The sequence below is a fragment of the Gymnoscopelus braueri genome (genome assembly GCF_963280865.1).
Source record: "Gymnoscopelus braueri genome assembly, chromosome: 9".
In the NCBI taxonomy this organism is placed as follows: Eukaryota; Metazoa; Chordata; class Actinopteri; order Myctophiformes; family Myctophidae; genus Gymnoscopelus; species Gymnoscopelus braueri.
Window position 1 is genome coordinate 43,445,639 of NC_137610.1, and position 22,078 is coordinate 43,467,716.

Below are 22,078 nucleotides of genomic sequence, written 5' to 3' on the forward strand. Positions count from 1 at the left end.
AAATGACACAGATGCTTTCCCGGTCTTAATGGGTTGAACTGTAGGCCTATAAAACAAAACTTATCAAATCATTTAGGACGTGGATACACTGGCAGAGACACGTTGTCATGGAAACAAATAAACTCTACTTTCTTAGTGCTTCAAGTGCAGCTGGAATCCACTGTGTTTTAAGTCTCAAGTTATTTCATGCACCGCGTTAGCAGGTCAAGTTCATCGGGTTCACATGGTAATGGTAAAACGTCATCTCTGCTCGTCACTGATGTGAATGGGTCAGTTTAAGAATGTTGTTTTGGCATTCTGTTTACAACCCACCTTGTTGGATCTCTGATCTAAACACACTTTAATAGTGTAATGTGTGTGTGTGTGTGTGTGTGCGCGTGTGCGTGTGCGTGTGTGTAGCTATTGTTGACTGCATAGAATATCAGACTAATGGACTATATTTACTCTCTTGTACTCTATGTGGTCTCCCTCTCCCTATGCATGTGTGTGTGTGTGTGTGTGTGTGTGTGTGTGTGTGTGTGTGTGTGTGTGTGTGTGTGTGTGTGTGTGAGAAAGGACTAAAAGAAAGACATTGGGTGAGAGTGACAGGGAGAGATATAGCAGTGCTGAGACAGACTGACTGAGATAGTGTGAGCAGGACAGTCAGAGATGGAGAGAGATGGGCTGAACATTCTGACAGCTGTTTCACAATCAACCCTAGGAGAGTTGGTGCGCTCTCTCTCTCACACACACCCACACACACAGTTTATCATAGCACAGTGGTTCTCAAACTGGGGTCTGGGGACCCCCAGGGGTCCTTGAGGAGTTACAGGTCTGTAACTCTAAAGGCGGTTACACACCGGCGAATATGCGAATATACGCAAAATTCGGACTCGTTCCGAATAATTAAAAGACGCTTTTTTCGCTCCGCGAAACTGGTGTGGAAGCTTGCATTGACTTTATAAGGTTTAAAAAAAAAACGTATTATTCGCCCCGGTGTGTAAGGACCTTAAGAGGGAACCAAATGGACCCTTACGGATTTCATTATGTTCCATTTGTACACTCTCAGAGATATTAGGGTCCCAGAGAAATAACATTGTATCTTACGGGGGTCCTTGCCACATGCATATCAAACTGTGGGTCCTTGAAATAAAAAAGTTTAAGCAACAAACGCACCAAGTTTGAATCCTATTGGTCTGACAGTTCTTGAGCTACGCGGCGAACACACGGACACGCACGCAGAGATTCCGTGCATCTGATATCATATTGACGACATCAGGGATCTCTATATATGGGGATTTTTGTGGATTTATAGATATTTTTACGCTGGTACTTTTACCGTTCATAATGGTCATTAAAGTTGTTGTTGTTTTTTTAATGAATCTGGTGACATGCACTCACACACGCTTGCAAAACACAGAGGGGGAAAAAAAGTGCAAAGTCATAGACTCCCCACAGAGTACAAGTTGGTTCTACACCAAGAACATCAAGGCTAGCATCATGCTGACTAAAACATGGCTGCCTGCAGGGTGTGTGTGTGTAATAATCCCGGTTTGACACACACACACACACACACACACACACACACACACACACACACACACACACACACACACACACACACACACACACACACACACACACACACACACACACACACACACACACACACACACACACACACACACACACACACACACACCTTGTGTCAGTTAGAGAAGATGTTCATTTCCTCCAGTCTAAGACACTTTAACTTGTAAAGCTCCAGTTTACGGTGGTGATAAGAGGACCGTGTTAGCGGCTGGAACAGTACAGAGGCACTCGTAGTAGGGTTTAACCCGAACGTGTATTTATTTCACCAACACAGAGCAAAACATACCAAGACATTTAGCTGAAACACTCAATCCAGGTGGTGTGTAGCTTCTCACCCAGAAATGGCAGCTGCATTTTATACCCAGCTGAAGCTAATCAGTCTGGACTATACCATTACTGCACCATTCACAGGGGTGTTCTAAGACATTATAAATATCTAACTAAACATAAATACATATACATAAATAGCCTTAAAACACATTACAAGTCTCATTAACTACAGGTTATTCAATAATTCCTTCTTCACACTACAACATCATTTCAATCACACCAGCACATCATAACCCCCCCAGCTATCCTGATATGGTCCAGCCCAATCATGCTGAAACACAGGAGGCACAGAGGTCCTCTCTGTAACAGGTGGATTACATCATTTCCTGTCTCATCCTCCAACCACTGTACAGATCCAGACAGACTTGGGTAACAGCTTATCTTAAGGCCAGTCCACACCAATGCAACTACTTGTTGCAACTCCTTGCAACAAGACATGCAACTCGGTCTTGTTGCACTCCTTGCAACAAGACCCGTAACTCCTCAAGGACCCCTGGGGGTCCCGGTCTTGTTGCAACTCCTTGCAACAAGATCTGTAAGTCCTCAAGGACCCCTGGGGGTCTCCTTGCAACAAGACCATTTTAAGGCCAGTCCACACCAATGCAACTCCTTGCAACTGCCATTGGGGATAATGGTTGCAAGGAATTCCATGTTTCAAGGTGTTGCAAGGAGTTGCATTGGTGTGGACAGGCCTTTAAGGCACACTTTTCACCATTAATTAGATATTTATTAGCATGCATTTTAGTAGCAAATTGGCTTTTTATTAGTTCATTATGAAGCACTAACTATTGCCTTATTCCGCATCACATGACCATATGCTACAATTACTAGGCCATCAACTAAGAGTTTTCCCTCAATAACCTCCCAATTACTGCTTATTGGGAGTTGTTGTCCATGAATTATGATCTTAATATGCTTTGCTCAGTATGGGCTTTAAATGGTGGTAGTAGCACAAGAATAGAGTACCGAAGTCCGGACGTCACTCGTTCATCCCCTGGGTCGTTTCTCTATGGAGAATAACATTGGGTCATCTTAGAATCGTCTCATATAAGCATTGTGGTCCAAAAATAAACAAACTGTCCCGGCGATATCGTCTTGGAGGTGGCTTGAAAGTGTTTGAAAAAGTTTGGATTATTTAGGTCCCTGACACAAAACGTTTTCAGATGGGGGGTCCGCTGCCAAAAACATATCATTTTGGGGGTCCTTGGCACAAAATAATTTTAGAACTACTGGTTTGGAAAGGCTTTGTAGGATGTGTAGGCAAACTCGGATGTTACTCCTGCCTTGGGTTCCCATCACGGATTTCTATTTTTTTTATATTAGGTTTGGATAAATTAAGAAAATATGCTCCGAGTACAGCACTACAAGCATGCAATTTGAGATCTGCTACGGCCAGCTCTGTTTGCTGAGAAGTTGAAAGGTTTGGCCCAACAGACCGATAGAGAGACATATACTCACCGTGTGGTCACAAGAACATTTCATTAAATATTCACACTTGTGAATCAACAAGATACAGTAAACTTAAAAAAATCAACACACTTTTTTGAGACTCTTAGGCTTTTGTCAACCACATACCTTATTTTCGGCATAAAGTGAAAGCCCTATGGGATCTGACAGATCCAGGTTGAAGACAAAATCTTAGAAGATTAAGAAGAGAAGGTAGAAGGAATAGATTAACACAGCGTAGCTTCATCATAAGCTGGGGGACGGAAGTCGACTTGGGGCAAACGTACAGATTTACCAAAGCTGGTAATGCTGGCAAATCGTGGTTTGCAAACTCAGATGCTGAAAAAAGAATAGTCATTTCAAAAGTAGACGCCATTGTCTTGCACAGATTCCTTGTAGCCGCACTCGATAAAGAACACTACATTGGCAAATTAAACAGTCGGATTGGAATGTTGTCCTTATATCATGATCTGGACTGACGATCCAATACAATGTCGCATACCAAGATATCTTTCACTATCTAATTGAGTCGCCTCGTAAGAGACACTATTACACTTTCTATAGATATGATCAATTAAACTTACCATAATATCAGATACCAACAGCTATTCGTTCAGTTAAAGGTTTCATGACATTCAGTTTTACAACACATTAAAAGTCTTTGTCATGGTCCTTCAAACGTGTATAAAAAGTTTTAACTGAAAATTCCACTCTAGTGAGCCATTGCAGGTGTTTTTCTCTTACATTTCTAAAGCCTTTTCAACTGCAATGAAAAAATAAATCTTTGCCTGCGGGTGTCGCTGTTGAGGGATTTTGCCTGTCAATCATCACCTCTGCTCCGCCCCCCCCCCCGGTGGGGGGTGTGCTTATCGTGCAGGGATTTACACACAAGCTAAACCCCTACCTACCCTCCCGTTTCAAACCTACACAGCACGACAGTTTGAAACAGCAGTACATTTATAAGGGAGCTAAACCGTAAAATCCAATTTGTAGCCGGGTTCCATAGGCGACCAAAACATCCTCCCGGCGTGTCCTGAGTGTACATGGTATTTTAAAATGCGGCAAGGCAAAGTCCAATCAGAATCAATCAGACTCATTTTTTTGGAACAAAGATGACTCAACAAAGTACAAAGAGAACAAGGTAAGACGGAACACACTGAAACATGCTGTAAAAAGTCCACTGCGCAGAGGAGAAATGCACTTAGCAGACAGCTGCCAAGACATTTCACTTTATTATAAACTACAGAGAAATGACATAAGAGCTCAGAACCACTTAACGAAGCCGGAATGTGCCGCGGGCCAAAATGAAAGCTCTTTTAAGAAGAAACTTGCCCTACTTTTAAATTTTTCCCCCCAGAGAACAACCATGCTGCAACCAGTTCTGCCTATAGCGTAGTGGGTGTGTAGTATGTATGGTAGGGTTTGGTATGTGTGTGTGTGCATGTGCCACACGTGTGTGTTTGTTGTACTTTGTGAAGATTAGGGTTGGAATCCGGAATCGGAGGAATCGGAGGAACCGGATCCAACATTGAGGAACCGAAATCGGTTCCATCACATTTGGAACTGTTTCCGGAACCGTTTTATTTTTTGGCTTTTATGCCTTTATTGTAGGCTGACAGGAAATGGGGAGAGAGAGATGGGGAGTGACATTCAGCAAAGGGCGTCGGGATCGGGACTCGAACCCGCGACACACTGTCAGGCTACACTGAGCCTATAGGTGCCTGGACCGCTACGTCAGCGGCCCAGGGCCGGAACCATTTTTTTTCATCACACTGTCAGAGCTGGTATGTGGACTTTACGTCTGCTATACAATTACTATACCTGTGGTTCTCAAACCTTTTTAACTTCAAGGACCACCATAACTCTGAGAGTGTACAAATGGAACCAAATGGACCCGTAAGGGTCCATTTGGTTTCCATTTGTACACTCTCAGAGTTACAGTCCTGTAAGGTTTCATTTGGAACCCCCTATAGGAATCGTTAAGAGGGAATCGTTAAGGAACCAGAATCGTTAAAATCCCAAAAGGATCCCAACACTGGTGAAGAGTGGAAGAGAGAACTTAATATTGTGTGTCTCCTCCTTTCCCCTCCATTGTTCCTATAAGCTTCTCCTCCCTTCTCCTTCTATCAGACACCTCCCTTAACATCATGGCTCCCCTCTCCTCTCCTCTACCCCAACAGGGTGTGTTGTTACACGTGTGTGAAATTGTGCCTGGCAGCTCTCTTTTGAAACCTTTTCACACTTTCCTGAGTTTTGCCCGCAGACACATCCCCGCGCGTGCACACACACACACACACGATTACTTTAATTCCCAATTCATTTGCAAACCCTGAGGGAAGAGTGAGAGAGAGACAGAGAGAGGGAATAAAGAAAGAAAAAGATAAATGAGGGAAAGCAGTCCTTGCGAAATTACACTGCCACAACATATGCTGTGTGAGTGTACATTGTCACCTTAAGGAACCAAGAGGAAACAGTTGTCATGGTTGTTTGCACAAAGGCACACACACACACACACACACACAGATCTGTAACTGAATACTGTGAGATCAATACAGTCTGGAGTTTGGCTGGGGAAACTGGAGTGAGCACACAGCCTCCTGTGTGTGCACGCATGCATGCACGCACGCACGCACGCGCACACACACACACACACACACACACACACACACACACACACACACACACACACACACACACACACACACACACACACACACACACACACACACACACACACACACACACACACACACACACACACACACACACACACACACACACACACACACACACACACACACACACACACACACACGCACACACACACACACACACGCACACACAGTGTGTACATAGACCAGACAGACCTGTAGAGACTTAATACAATTCATTTACACTTTCACAGCAGCCACTGGGGCTGATGGTGATGCCAATGTAGTAGATCTCTAAAAACGTTCATCAGATGGACTTCACACTGGGTGGGTGTATTGTTGAGGATGGAAGTCCAGTGCAGTGTTGAGTGTGAAGTGGGACCGTCTTTGAGGGTCAACGATCAGGGAACCGTTTCCTTTGTTAAACGTGACTAAAGGTCCAGTCCAAAACCAATGCAACTCCTTGCACCAAAACCGTTTTAGAGACCGTTAACAGCGGTCTGGACTGACCGGTTGCAGACTGGTGCCATTTGGGGATAATGGTTGCAAGGAGCAGTGGCGGACAAAGTACTCAAATGTTTTACTTAAGTAAAAGTATCAATACTGCAATGTAGAAGTACTCTGTTACAATAAAAGTCAGAAATTAAAAGAGTAAAAGTACAAAAGCATTGGTATCAAAATGTACTTAAAGTACCAAAAGTAAAGTAGTAAAATGTTTGAAAATAGCGGATCTACAAGCTCACAACGCGTTGCATCTTGTAGATCTGCTATTTTCAAATAGCCGAGGTATAAAATAGGGCTGAAGTGGTTAATGTATGTTTTATAATGTAATAATTCACATCTGCAAAGTAACTAAAGTTTTCAAACAATTATAGTGGAGTAAAAGTACAATATTTGCCTCTGAGATGTAGTGGAGTAAAAGTAAAAGTATAGACAATTGGAAATATTCCAGTAAAGTAAACGTACCTCAAAATTGTACTTAAGTACAGTACTTGAGTAAATGTACTTAGTTACTTTAAACCACTGGCAAGGAGTAGCAGTTGCAAGGAGTTGCAATGGTGAGGACTGCCCTTTAGGGGACGTGTCCACCAAGGCGTTTTCTCCTGGATTAAAACGCCAAGGCGCCCGCCTAAAAACGCTTCCAACCGATAGCTCAGCTCTCGGCAAGCAGATAAAAACGCTGCGCGAGCGCAAAATAAACGCCAGAGCCCTGTCCAGCCGCTGGGGATACAAAAAAAACACCCTTTCCCACTTAACAATTCAAAACATACGCTGCGCTCAGGAAAAAAAAACGGGACACGGCCCCTTAGACTCTGATGTAACTGTGATTTAGGGCTATGCAAATGAGTTGATGATGTGTGTGTGTATAATGATGGTAAAATGAAGCACAGATTCTACAAGGGAATTAATGTACTATAACGAAAACAACATTGACCTACATCAATGACAAAAACAATGGACTCCACAGAGAACACAAGACACGCACACGCACACACACCAACACACACGCACACACACCAACACACACACACACACACACACACAAAGACAGAGAGACTGACAAGAGTACACAGGCACACACATGCTTAATACAGACACAGAGAAATTGAGAAATTAATGCAGATGCACAGACACACACTCATGTGCACACTAATATCCGTGCACACACAAACCTCACACACACTCACAGTGTAATGAATCTGAATCAGGCAGCAGCCATGGGCTCTCAGCAGCTTCTACAGGGCTGTACTACCACTTCTGCAACCTGGTAGAGAGACAGGCAGAGAGAGAGAGAGAGGAAAATAAACATTTATCAATGAACAAAAACGACATAAATACAACTATTTATTGATTGTTGTCTTTATTACAGTGATCTGTTAATGTTACCAATAATACAACGCAGCAACTGTAGCAACACAAGTATCATTTTCTGTATGTCGATCTAATTAATCACAGTGGAGATTAACTAATTACAGATAACGAGAGGCGATAGAGAAACACACACACGTTTGTTATTTACTATACTTGTGTGGACATTGACATTCTAGAACAACGCTGTTGTTAAAAAACGCCAATTGCCGATCTACAAAATTGCCGATCTACAAGCTCACAACGTGTCTCAGTGCGACGCGTTGTGAGCTTGTAGATCGGCGTGTTACATCGCCGCATAAGTAAGTACAAAACAGGGAGAACCTCTAAATGTCTAATCCTAACCAGAATATTTTCCCTAATTGTAACCCTAAATAAAAATAAAAAAATCTCACAAGTATAGTAACACAAGCACACACACACACACACACACACAGCGAGCAAAATACAGAAATAGAGTTGGAAACAGAGATGAGAGGGAGATGGGGGGGGGGGGGGGGTGGAGGAGAGACGTAGTTGTTACTTTGCTTGAGGCGAGGAGTTTAGAAGACTACAGTACTGTATCTCATTTTCAAAGCGTGTGTCCCGTGTGTAGAGAACTTACTACATCACACACACACACACACACACACACACACAGTACAGAGACAGAGACAGAGACAGAGGCTCCACTGGTCTCCTCACATGCAAACCTACTTTTCCTCTCGCTTCGCTCTCCATCTCCTTTCTTCCTCCTCTCCCACCCCTTGTTTCTCTCTCTCTCTCCCCTTCTCTCCTCTCCAATCACATAACCCTCTCTTTCTTCTCCTTATCTTCCCCTCTGCATCCTCTCCATCTCTCTCTCCTCTCCTCGCTCGGCGTTGCTACGCAACCACAAAAAAGCTAAGAGGAACTGATCCCGAAAACAATGTTAGAAAACGTGCATGCGTACAGAGACGCAGAGCGAGCTCCGCATCCATATTCATATGAGAGAACCGTGCATGCATCTTATTTGGGAGTTAAAAATAACTTCACCCACATCTTCCCCAGCGGCCTTGGGAAGAAGGGTTTATAGACTATATACGCATTTCTCAATGGAAACACAATCCGTCATAAAAGCAAAGCAGAGAGTTGGGAGAGAGAGAGAGAGGGAGAGAGGGAGAGGGAGAGAGAGAGAAGCCTTGAAGTGTGTGTGTGTAAATTGCTGGAACGTACAGTACTGCCCCCGGATGCTGGATTCACATTCACAAGACATTCTGAAGAGGTTGTTGGGAACTACTATTTATTGTCACTGTAGAAGACACAGTCAGTCACTCTCAAGCCTGTCTGCTCTCTATGTCTTCCTCTCATTCTCTCCACATTTTTGGAGCATCCATCTCTGTCTTTCTTCTGAACAAGTACAAAACCCTCCAAAACAAAGAAAAACAAAACAAAACTACATTCAATCTGTAACACCCCCTTTCTGCTCACAACAGAGCATACAATGTCTTATTCCCCTTCTATTTTTTGGGACGAAACCCGCAACACACATAATACTTTGCACATTATTGTACTTGCACTATGTATACTGTACATTCTTTACTGCATAATGTCTATATCTGGCTGCCTGTTCATATTCTGCACTCTCCCCCCCCCCCCCCCCCCCCCCAAGTCTTTTCTTTCTTTCTTATATCCAGTATTATTATATTGTTCTTATGCATTGTTATTGTGTTGTTAAACTCACTGGGTGTGCGGAAGCCCTTTTTCACACATACTTATATATTAAAAAAGAGGAAAAAAAATAGCAGAAATAGCTGATCTACAAGCTTACAACACGTCACAAAGTGTACATTTTTCAACAAAGGAAACGATTATGACGATTATGCAAAAAATTATTGCAATTGCAACTGTGCCGTCCTAAAAACACCTCATGCTTTGTTTTGGAGATTCCAGCTTCTCCCGCCCCGGATTTTCCCCAGCTGGTGACTGTGCGGATTGGAACCGGCAGCTTCTTCGTCTCATCTCTACATCCTGTTATTAGGACACCTCTACATCAATATTTCTCACATTCTTTGCGTTGGAGATTCCAGTCCAGGTAAATTACAGAGTGTGGATTAGAACGCTCTCGCACACGCGCACACGCACACACACACACACACACACATGCACACGCACACTGGCTCAAACAGGGGGAAAATGCATTCTACTATGCTGTCACCAAAACGTGGAATGCCTTACCAAAAGCCATTAAAGACCTGAAGCCGATTCTTCATGTCTCCTAAATCTCAACAGTATTCTGAAAAACGTATGTTTCTATATCAGTGGTGCTCAATCTTTATCATGTCAAGGACCCCCAAATCAAAATCTGATCAAAATATTTTGTTCCAGGGACCCCCAGAAGCAAAGATTTGAGTTAAAAATGCTTGCTTTAAAAATATATATATTCAAAGATTTGCACACATTTTCACGATTTTTCAAAAATAGCAGATCTACAAGCTCGTAGCGCGGCACTCGGTGCCGCGCTATGAGCTTGTAGATCTGCTATTTTTGAATAGCCAAAGTGTCAAATAAATGACCAGTTCCAGGTCTTAAAGGGTTAACCCAAAAAACTACTTGTTTTCTATCAATTACACACCCCATGAAGCCTTGATTTTGTTTGTTTATGTCGCATTCCAGAGCCAATAATTTGATGACCGGCGGACTCAAAGAGTCTCCCTGCTGAGTCTCCTATTGACCGATGTCATAAAACGATTGGCTTAGGAACGCGACAAAAACTAAAACATCTCCATGAATCCAATGCTTCATGGGGCGTGTGATTGATGGAAAATAAGTACTTTTTGGGGTTAACTCCTCATTGAATGTATGTTCTTTTAATTATGCTGTATTTGTATGAGGTATTGCTTTCATGTTTCTTTTACTATGTCGTATTTTATGAGGTCGTTGATGTTATTGTGAATGGAAAGCACTTTGGGTTAACTTCTGTTGTTTTTAAATGTGCTATACAAATGAAGGTGACTTGACTTGAAAGATATCGACTCTCTACCCAAACTCAAAACTAACCTAAAAGAATGGATGACCTTGAATTACTGAATGTATTGTATTATGTATGTAATTGTTTGTCTTACTGTTGAATTGAGTACAATGGACCACAATGGAAACAAGTCCCTACGGATTTTTGTGTTATCCTTGCAGTATACCTTTTGACTGTACTATCTGTATTGTTAACAATCTCGTTAATTAAGTATTCAATAAATCAATCAATCAAAAAACACAAACACACACACACACACACACACACACACATGCGCGCATAAATGCATCTTTCTACCACTATCTGTATCTGTCCTGTGTTTCCTACTGTAGTGCAGCTATGACAACTGGATTTCACTTACATAACTTTTTTTTAAATGTATAATGTGGCTGTTGTCCTGTCTGAATGTACTAAGAGATGACAATAGAATAACAGTTAGAGCAGAAAAGTATTTTATTTGTCTTCAGTTCTTCTCCTCTGAATAAATGATGAGTGGTTGTGCGTGTGTGTGTGTGTGTGTGTGTGTGTGTGTGTGGGGGTGTGTGTGTGCGCGCGTGTGAGACATGCTCATGTTCATCACACAATATTAGTTTACTCTGAGACTCAGCCACACATAACCATCACCTTTTCCTTGTTTTTCTACATGCGTGTTATTTTATTTTAACTTTAAAGGTATCATGACATTCATTTTCACTTTTTTTATTTTCAATGTTTTATTTGGGGTTTTATGACCTCAATTACACCCAAAAAACCTGAACTTAGAACATTCAGTGGATTTTCTGTGGTCTGGGGTTTTCTGAATAATTAGGCTGAAAAGTAATCTGAGCTTGGCCCTTCGACAGTGAGGTCACAGTCGATTAATCCCGCCCACTCTCCTCCTCGCCCCTCCCCTCCCCTATCCTTTCCTTTGAGGGGGGCGGAGCAGAGGCGATGATTGACAGGCAAAATCCCTTAGCAGCGACACCCGCAGGCAAAGATTTCTTTTTTCATTGCAGTTGAAAAGGCTTTAGAAATGTGAGAGAAAAACACCTGCCATGGATCACTGGAATGGAATTTTCACTTAAAACTTTTTGTACACTTTTGAAGGACCAGGACAAAGACTTTGAATGTGGTGTAAAAGTGAATGTCATTAAACCTTTAACCACGTGAACGCTAGCATCCGTATTCTGGCCATGTCATAATAGGCGAAAATATTTGGCAAAAACTTAATGGACATTCAGCAAACATTGGCAAACATTTGATGTGAGTGTGTGTGTGTGTGTGTGTGTGTGTGTGTGTGTGTGTGTGTGTGTGTGTGTGTGTGCGACTGTGCGTGCGTTCATTAAAAACAATCGCATCAAGCATACCGCTGCCCTGTATTTGTCTCAAATCAATCTAAATTTTTCAGTAAACATTAGGGGATAATGAACACGGTTGAACCAACACAGAACACTAAGTAACTATATTATTATTCAATAATAACAGCCGCCGGCTGGTTGAAGACCATTACTGTACATTGTCAAGCGAATTACGTTAACACATTCAATACCGGGACAGCATCTGTGTCATTTGATATTCTACATATATATATATATATGTATAGCAACATACGTTTTTTTCAGAAAACTTAGGATTCAGATGTAGGGTTGGTCAGAAAAGTGAGAAAGAAGCATCACAGAGATCGGATGTCACAGAGGAACATGAGGCATGTGACCAAGTCTTGAATTATTAATAGATATTACTCTCTAAGAAGTTTTTGTGTATGATATGTTACACCAGGGTTCCCCAATAGGCGGCCCGCGGGCCTTTTGCGGCCCGCGAGGGTCAACTGTCCGGCCCGCACCAACCGGCCCGCACCAACCCCTGTGTGTGTGTGTGTGTGTGTGTGTGTGTGTGTGTGTGTGTGTGTGTGTGTGTGTGTGTGTGTGTGTGTGCAGCCAATCTGGGAACCCATTGTCAAAGAAAAGGGAAAAACAGCGCCCTCTGCTATTTTTACCTTTGCATTTGACCCTGGGCAGGCTCTCCCGTTTGGTCTCTGCCCTTAGACCTCCTCTCCCGGTGGGGGCGCCTATGTTTTCATTCCCACTAACAACATTTCTCCAGGGAACACTAAAAACATTTCTCCCACGGAACATGGATCGTTTTGGTTATAAGCCCACTTGATTCTATAATAGAAGAACAAGTTAAAATGTTACTAACTTTCCGTGGTTTTGTCGACTCTGAGGACACCATTGTTAAAATGAGTTTGGGTTTGTTTCCAGTGAGAAGCGAACGCACGGATGTAAATCCCGCCCACTACATTTGATTGGGTAAAGCGCGGCCCGCTTCCTGACCTAAGGCACGCCCACTTGTAGGCCAATGTTGACACGTTCTGAACGGGGCTCCCGACAGATTCAGTAGCGCAGCTCTGAATCTGTTCTTGAGAGATTAGTGTCCAGCTGATGCTCGTTGACGCTCGTTAATTTCATACTGGAAGATAATTGAGGTGACTGGGCTGAAACTTTATCTCAGTAAATGACATGGAACTCCATATTCGGGCATGGCTGACACCATAGTGACGACATAATGATGACGTGAGCTTTGAATCAGCTCGGCTTAAAACCAGACTGCTGTGCACATTGTGAATGACGCACATGGAGAGAGACATCGAGGAAGACTTCAACACCTACAAGAGGAACCATTCCGGCAGAGATCCATACATCTGATTTTCATCTGGTAATTGCCCTGTAACACAGGTCATTAATTACATTCTTGGACCATTACAGCCCATGCATAGCAGCAGCTTTGACCATGAACCAACTGTTCCCGACAACGAGCCAGCAGCAAGGAAACTCCGAAGAATCAAGACCTTACAGTTGTCAACCGTTTACCAGGGCTTTAAGCTGCCCCAGCGCGTCTGATATCTTGTCTAGAGGGGCGGGTTCAAAATCTCCGGAGAGAGAATCCGCCGGATCCCATTTGTTCACCGATCTGTGCTCCCGCCCCTGCGCCCCGCCTCCTCCCCAATGTGCATCATTGAGAGCCCTGACGCCACAACATTTGGAGCGACGCCCACTGCACTCTGGTTGGTTGGGGAAATCACCCACTTCCAGGCTGGTCCAGGCTCTTATTTTTGAGCAAAACGCGAAGGAAAATAAAAGCCCGGAGATCGAGGCCACCAGGACTTTAACTCAATCGGAAGTAAAGAGACATCGTCTGACTGACACAGGAAAGAAAACTCACATCTGTAAACAATGTGACAAGAGTTTCAGTCACATGAAGACACACCAGCGTGTCCACACTGGAGAAAAACCTTTCCACTGTAAACAATGCGACAAGAGTTTCAGTTGCAATTCGAACTTGAAGAGACACCAGAGTGTCCATACGGGAGAAAAACCTTTCCATTGTAAACAGTGTGGCAAGAGTTTCACTGGGTTAGCTAGTCTGAACAAACACCAGCGTATTCACACTGGAGAAAAACCATTCTACTGTAAACAGTGTAACAAGAGTTTCACTGCGTTAGGCGGTTTGTACGAACACCAGCGTATCCACACAGGAGAAAAACCTTTCCATTGTAAACAGTGTGACAAGAGTTTCAGTCAGTTATGTAACCTGAAGACACACCAGCGTATCCACACGGGAGAAAAACCTTTCCATTGTAAACAGTGTGACAAGAGTTTCAGTCATTTATGTAACCTGAAGACACACCAGCGTATCCACACGGGAGAAAAACCTTTCTACTGTAAACAGTGTAACAAGAGTTTCAGTCGGTTAGATCACCTGAAAATACACATTGGTCTAACATGGAGACATTGTAGTGTCTTGCCTATAGTAGCTACTAAAGAAAGGGAGGAATTATCCTTGCCTTAGGGTCCTTTTGCTGAACAGCAATAATAGAGCTAAAGGGGGGAAAACCGTTAGTATTAACCGGTTACCAATTTCTCAACGATTACCGATTAACGGTTGGCCATCACTAGCTGCTGAAGATGCATACTTTTCAAGCACACTGTAACAACCAAATATTTTGGTTGTTACGATTTGCCTGCGGTTGCCTGCTGTTGAGGGATTTTGCCTGTCAATCATCGCCTCTACTCCGCGGGGAGGGGGCGGGATTAATTGACTTTGACATCAAAGTCCACGGGCCAATCACAGCACTTCTCTGAGCCTAATTATTCCAAAAACCCCAAACCACAGAAAATCCACTAAATGTTCAAAGTTCAGAAGGTCAGAAAACCTAAAAAAAACAAACGAATCCCAGGGCTAAATTATGAGTACCACAACTGATTTCCCTCTATCAGCACCACTGATATAGCAACATACTGTTACCGCCAAAAATAGCCGATCTGTAAGCTCACAACGCCTCGCGCGAGGCGTTGTGAGCTTGTAGATCTGCAATTTTTGGCCAAAGTTGTCCTCAGAAAAGGGATGCCAGAGTTCAAGTGGTTAATGTAAAAAAACACTTGACTTCGCGGCCCTGACATCTAGGCCCTGACATCTAGGCCCGATCCGTCCAGACGTCCAGGCATGACGTGTGTGCAGAGTGACTAGGCCAGTGCTGGCCTAGTCACTCTGCTGTCACCTCTGGCCTCTCCTCTCCTCTCGGCTCCTCTCCTCTCCTCCCTCCCCGCTTTGCGGCCCTAACCTCTAGTCCCAACCTCCCAACCTCGGTCATGTGATAAAGAGGTCAGACTTCCTGTATCTGGTTGCTATGGCAACCTGCCAGATCAGGCTGAGGGTCTGATAGGCAAATCAGAGAATCAACTAGAAAAAGTGCTCCTCGGAGCACAAGTCTCCGCCAGGTCAGGTAGGTTATTATGGCCTCCTGGTGGCGCTATAATAGGCCAATGTGAAAAGGGTGCCATTTCTTCTTAGGCCTTGCACGACAATCGGACACTGCATTCATGATTTCAGGCATTTTGTTCCAAAAATGTGGTTTGCTAAATTAGACCTGCTGGTGGCGCTATAACAGGCCAAGGTGAAAAGGGTGGCATTTCTTCCTCGGCCTAGTGGGAATGTGCGTGCAAAATTTCACAACTTTGGAAGGCAATGTTAGCCAAGTCGGATGGAATATGAAATATCGGACACATCCATGTTGATCACATGACTATAGAGATACTGTATACCGATTTGCGTGATTTTTGAACAGAATCTGAAGGAGTAAGAGCAAAAAATGTGTATTACAAAACTCAGCCTCCTGGTGGCGCTCTAAAAGGTATATGTGAAAAATGCAGGGCAAAGGTTTTTCCTTGGCCTCTAGGGAGTGTGGGTGCAAAGTTTCACACAGATTGGTGCAGTTATAGCTAAAAACGTGAATCGGCCTGTTATAGCGCCACCATGGGGCTGATGTGAACGTTTTCAAGTGGCATTTCTTCCTGGGCCAAGTGGGAATCTCTGTGGAAAATTTCACGGAAATCGCATGCTGCGTTCATGATTTGAGGCATTTTGTTCATAATGTACCAATCCTGTAAACTTTGGAAGCCAATTTTAGCCAATTATGATGGAATATGGAAAATCAGACAGATCCGTGTTGATCACATGGCTATAGAGATACTGTGTACCGATTTGCGTGGTTTTTGGACAAAATCTGTCGGAGTAATAGCAAGAAATGTGTTTTGCAAAAGTCTGCCTCATGGTGGCGCTATGACAGGCTGATCTGAAAAATGTGGGGCAGAGGTTCTGCTGTAGCATCCAAGGAGTGTGTGTACGCAGTTTCACAGCGACCGGGCCAACGGTGGCGGAGATTATCTGCTCGCAGACAGAAGGACGGACACACACACGGACGGACGGACGGACGGACGGACGGACGGAAAAACATACTCTCTCGCCATGCCTATCGGCCTGGCGGAGACAATTAAGCCGAGAGTCTGATCACTGATCGAGGTGGGGTAAGATGCCTAAAACATAGCCATAGCTCTGATCAACAGTCTGTGGCGGGTCTTGGAGGCATGTGGAGTGATCCTGTGCTTGCGAATCCCGCACGAACTTTCGGAGCTTTTGTGAATTATATAGTAGTAAGATAAGATAATGGTGGTAAGCAACAACACTAGTATCTGTGGAGTAGCGGGAACGCCGCCCCCCCGCAAGCCCCAATCTGTTTGAAGGTCGTGTGGCCCTCGGCTTGGTACCCTAGACATAATTTGGCCCTTGGGGAAAACTAATTGGGGAACCCTGTGTTACACAATAGTTCCGCTCAAGTAATTTAACTGACGAGAGGTATTCCTCACGTGCTGATGCACAGCACAACTTCACAGCTACTTTGTACTGTGACGTAGGCCTATCACTGCACCTTGTAGGATTTAAAAAAAACAAGCTAGCGTGATATTTACCCAGTTACTGCTCAGCGACAGTTTTTGTTGATGGGAGACAAAATCATCAACTGTTGTCTCCCTTTGGAATAAATAGTTTATAAGTCCAACTGTTGCAGATCATGCTGTTCTACTGCATAATAATCAGCACAGATGTGATTATCTTCGGCACTTCGGCTGAAATCACAGCCGTGCTGACACAGCAACTGCCTCTCGTGTGATATTGCTGACGTACGGCAGTATTGTTGGGATGAATTTTGAATAATTCTCTCTGTAATCTAGAGCAGTGTATATCAACCCTGGCAAACGTCCCAATTTTGGGCCGGGGCTACTGCTGAGGTGTGCCACGCCGTTTGAAGGAGGTTTGAAAAAAAATCATTTTGAGAAAAAAAAAAATATATATATATATATATATATATATATATATATATTTTTTTTTTTTTAAACAATAATAATAATCAGGCATGCAAACAGCCCAGAGTTTTTTTTTCGGGTCAGGTGTCACACTATTGCCCTATTTGGATTCAAAACGGCTAGTGGGAGCTGAAAAGCTACAAGTTTGCATGTCTGAATAATGCAAAAACAGAAATATTTGTTTGCATTTGCTTTTTTTCTCCCCCATATATTTTCACGATAAAAAAGTGCGTATCGTATCGAAATCGTATCGAAGTTGTGTGCCCAATATCGTATCGTATCGTTTCGTGAAATGTGAAAATCGGCACACCCCTAGTGTGTGTGTATATAGATATACCGTATATATATATATAATTATAGATACCGTATATCTAGGTGTGCCCTGGGATTTTTTGGCTATGCCAGGTGTGCCTTGGCACAAAAAAGGTTGATAGACACTGATCTAGAGTGTCGTTACAAAACCCACTGGTGCTGCCACCACGGTGCAACACTGGCACCGTCATCCAGTATGACTCATCATAATGGAACATCAGCCCCCCCCCCCTCCCGGGCATGACTCAGCATCGCATTCTTTGTGTTTACTTCAGCTGTTGTCCTTCTGAGACCTTCTATTGATCACAACACGCCATGTCCAATGGCCAGAATCTATTAAAATACAAAGACTATGTTTCTCTCTTGAGAAAAGTAATGGAGAGAAGATGAGAGGGTAACATGATAGGAGTGACAGACAGACAGGAAAGTTGAGAGGGTGACAGCGTAGGGCAGGGGTCTTCAACAGGGGGTCCGGGACCAAATCTTTGTTGTTTGTTGTTTGTTGAGAGTATGTTTTACCCTCCGTGTGTGTGTCCGTCTCAGCCAAGCTAACATTGGTCAAGCTTCACGTGACATCACAATATATATGTAATATAAATAGGTAAGACAGGATTAATCAGGAACAGTACTCGCCAGGCGGAGACCTGTGCTCCGAGGAGCACATCTTCTAGTTTGATATGATTTTCTTTTTTACATTAACCACTTGAACTCTGGCATCCCTTTTCTGTGGACAACTTTAGCCAAAAATTGCAGATCTACAAGCTCACAACGCCTCGCGCTGCGAGGCGTTGTGAGCTTGTAGATCGGCTATTTTGGGCGGTAACAGTATGTTGCTATATCAGTGGTGCTGATAGAGGGAACAAAGTCTAATCTGAAACACAATTTTATACAATATAGAAGGGGTCCCTGCTTCATCTCTCTCTCAGCTAGGGGGTCCTTGGCCTGAAAAACGTTGAAGACCCCTGGTGGTGTAGGAGAAACAGATAGTAGGAAAGAAGAGAGGGTGGACAGTGGAGGAGAGACACAGGAAAGACTGGTGGTGATCTGATTCTAGATATCAGCTATTTATATAATACACCTTATTGTTAATACATCTCTACAGTGTAAATGCAATTGTTCGATAAACATTAAATAAACTGTAATATCAGGTCCAACTAATAAAAAGCATCCATACGTGGAAGGAGGAGTTCGAAAATGAACAGATGTACTGGAAAAATGACCCAATCGATCATCACTCCATCTCCCCTTCTCCTGATAACATCTCTCTCCTCTTTCACAACATCTCTCTCTCTTCTCTTTACCACAAACATCTGTCAGTCCCTTTCCATCTGTTACTTCTATCAATGAAAGAGACACACACAGCCTCAAAACAACACAAGCAGAAAGGAAAGCAGGCTTCAGTTGAAGTTAAGATTTAGGTCCAACAGCTGAACGAATAAACAACACTTATAAATATCTTTAGCCGTCGGGCAGAAAGTCCAAAACCTTGTATCTCCAATTCCACATATTTATTTTTTTATGTTTTTTCGTAAATGAATGCCCTACTAATACCAAATACACAAAAGCAGCAAAAATAGAGGATCTGCAAGCTTGCAACGCATTGCATAGATCGGCTATTTTCACTATTTTACTTTTTCTTTGTAACAAAAAGGAACCATTTTGGACATACAAGGTTTCCACCCGTCGGCGACAATATGTCCATCCATGTGGTCTATACTGGTGGTCTCCAACTGGCAGACAGTATACTTGACATTCATGATGTTTTTACAAAGCTTAAAGGGATAGTTCACCCCCAAAGTAACTTTTTCTATCAATTAGTCACCCCATGGAGACTTAAATCGGAACCACTGCCAATAGGTCCACTGGTCATCAATTTATTGGCTTAGGAATGCGACAAAAACAAAAACATATCCATGACTTCAATTCTCCATGGGGTGACTAATCGATAGAATTTTTTTTGGGTGACCTATCCCTTGCGTAACGTGGTATTCTTTATGAATCCACTGGATTCCATGCATTTCAGTCAGTGGTGGAAGAAGTACTCACATTTTGTACTTGTAAAAAAAACAATACCACAATGTAGAAATACTCTGTTACAAATAAAAGTCCGGTATTAAAAATGTACTTGAGTAAAAGACAAGTACAAAAGTATTGCCATCAAAATATACTTAATACCAAGTACCAAAAGTAAAAAGTACTCATTATGCAGAATATCCCATTTCAGAAGTTTTCAAATGTATAAAACTAGAGGTTGGGCCGCGTAGCCCTACGCGGCCCTCCCATCTAGTAGCCTGGCCCGCACATCGGAGACAGAGACAGTAGAGCGTGTAGACGTTCATTGCAACACCGGTGCTTGTTTCTCGCACATGATTTGGCAACACCAGATGGTCCAGGCCATGATGGTCCCCTTGTTTTTCATGAGGCAACACCCGTAGCTGAAACCTATATAGAGATATATATAGATGGATACAAATCTTTTGAAAATAGCAGATCTATAGTGAGCTCGTAGATTGGCTATTTTCAAAAAGCCTAAGTTTAAATACTGTTGTTAATGCATGTTTTGTAACAATAATCAAAATCCACAAACTAACTAGTAACTCAAATTGTCAAATAATTGTAATGGAGTAAAAAGTACAATATTTGCCTCTGAGATATAGTGTAGATATATATAGAGTAGAAGTAAAAGTATTGAAAATTGGAAATACTCCAGTAAAGTAAACATGCTTCAAAAAAGTACCGTACTTGAGTACTTAGTTACTTTCCACCACTGATTTTTCAGTATGGTAACAAAATCAACCTGCCACATAGACCTGACACATGCGTGAGTCATATTGATAACTTAAAGGACAACTTTAGTTTTTTACAACCAAGGTTTATATTTTAGCTTGTAATTAAAGTAAATAAAAGATGAGTGTTATTTTTTTTTCATTTACTGCTTTCTATAGTTTTAGCAATTTTCATGATATTTTTTACAGTGGGCGGGGGCATTCTGTCCGGTGGCTAAATATGTCTTTTTTACACAATAAAAAAAGGTCCTGTGGTCTTTGATGGCCAGATGTGAGTTATTGGGGGCTAGAAGAGCTACTGTAAATACTAATTAAGAAAACGCCGGGTTATTGTGTAAAAAAAGAGCCACCGGACAATAGCCACCGGACAGAATGCCCCCGCCCACTGTAAAAAAGATTGCGAAAATTGATAACACTATAGAAAGCAGTACAACATTTTAACACTCATCTTTTATTTACTTTAATTACAATCTATAACATAAACCTTGGTTGTAAAAAACTAAGTTGTCCTTTAAAATAACCATGCAAATAACCATGCAGACGCATGGTTATTTGCGTGGTTATTTCAAGTTATCAATATGTGCAGGTTGACTGATGAAAGTCAACAACATGACTTAACATTAACATTGACTGCATTATTCAGGTAAGTTCTGTAACATTTTAATCACAATATGTAAACAAAATGGCTAAGTCTAAAAATAACAATTTATTGGAATAAAAGTGTTAATGATCGATGGCTGAAGCTGCAAATGGGCAATGGTATTTTGGTCATAATTTGTTGCCTTGCTCAAAATAAATCCTATATATTTTTTTCATCAAAGACGGAGTGCCTTGGAATTATTTTCTTTGAAAGTCTGCAGTCCACACCATTTGGGAGTTAAGCAGCACTTCTTTGAAAACCCTTTTTTGTTCATGGGCAATGGTAATGTATGTATTATTATGTATTATGGTCCTTAAAGCATCCACATATCACTCACACAATCCCTCAGGAAGTAAGTCACTCCATTTACACTTCTATTGTAGCAGGAACCTTCACACAGTCTTCTACTGATTGTATTATTCACAAATCACAACTCTAGAGGGTTGAGGAGGAAGAGAGAGAGAGAGAGAGAGAGTGTAAGAGAGAGAGAGAGTGTAAGAAAGAGAGCGAGTGAGAGAGTGAGTGGGCGAGTGAGGGAGGTGTGGGAGGTTCAGATTACGTTTTTAGGTAGTTTTTCAGTAGCAGCTCAGAATTTTATTGTGTACATTATCAGCACCAGAGCTCAGATAACGATGTAGATAAGAATTTGAAACCATCATGTAATTTATATAATGTCACTGGAAACCTTGTATCTGTTACTTGTCAGGAAATGTAAAAAAAAAAAAAAAAAAAGTGTTCCCATGGATCTAATATAGTTATTATTTAGTCACAAGCTCTTGTTAATTCATTGATTACATATTTATAAA

The 22,078-nt window shown here is 42.4% G+C and overlaps 1 long non-coding RNA gene across 1 annotated transcript in view; it reads right to left on the minus strand.

The window, feature by feature from the left end:
* LOC308092123 overlaps positions 1 to 22,078 on the minus strand; it is a 124,427-nt gene that overhangs the window by 13,032 nt on the left and 89,317 nt on the right. Inside the window, exon 3 of the long non-coding RNA XR_013933771.1 lies at positions 7,688 to 7,764. This is a non-coding gene — a long non-coding RNA (uncharacterized lncRNA). The remainder of the gene's footprint in view (positions 1 to 7,687; positions 7,765 to 22,078) is intronic.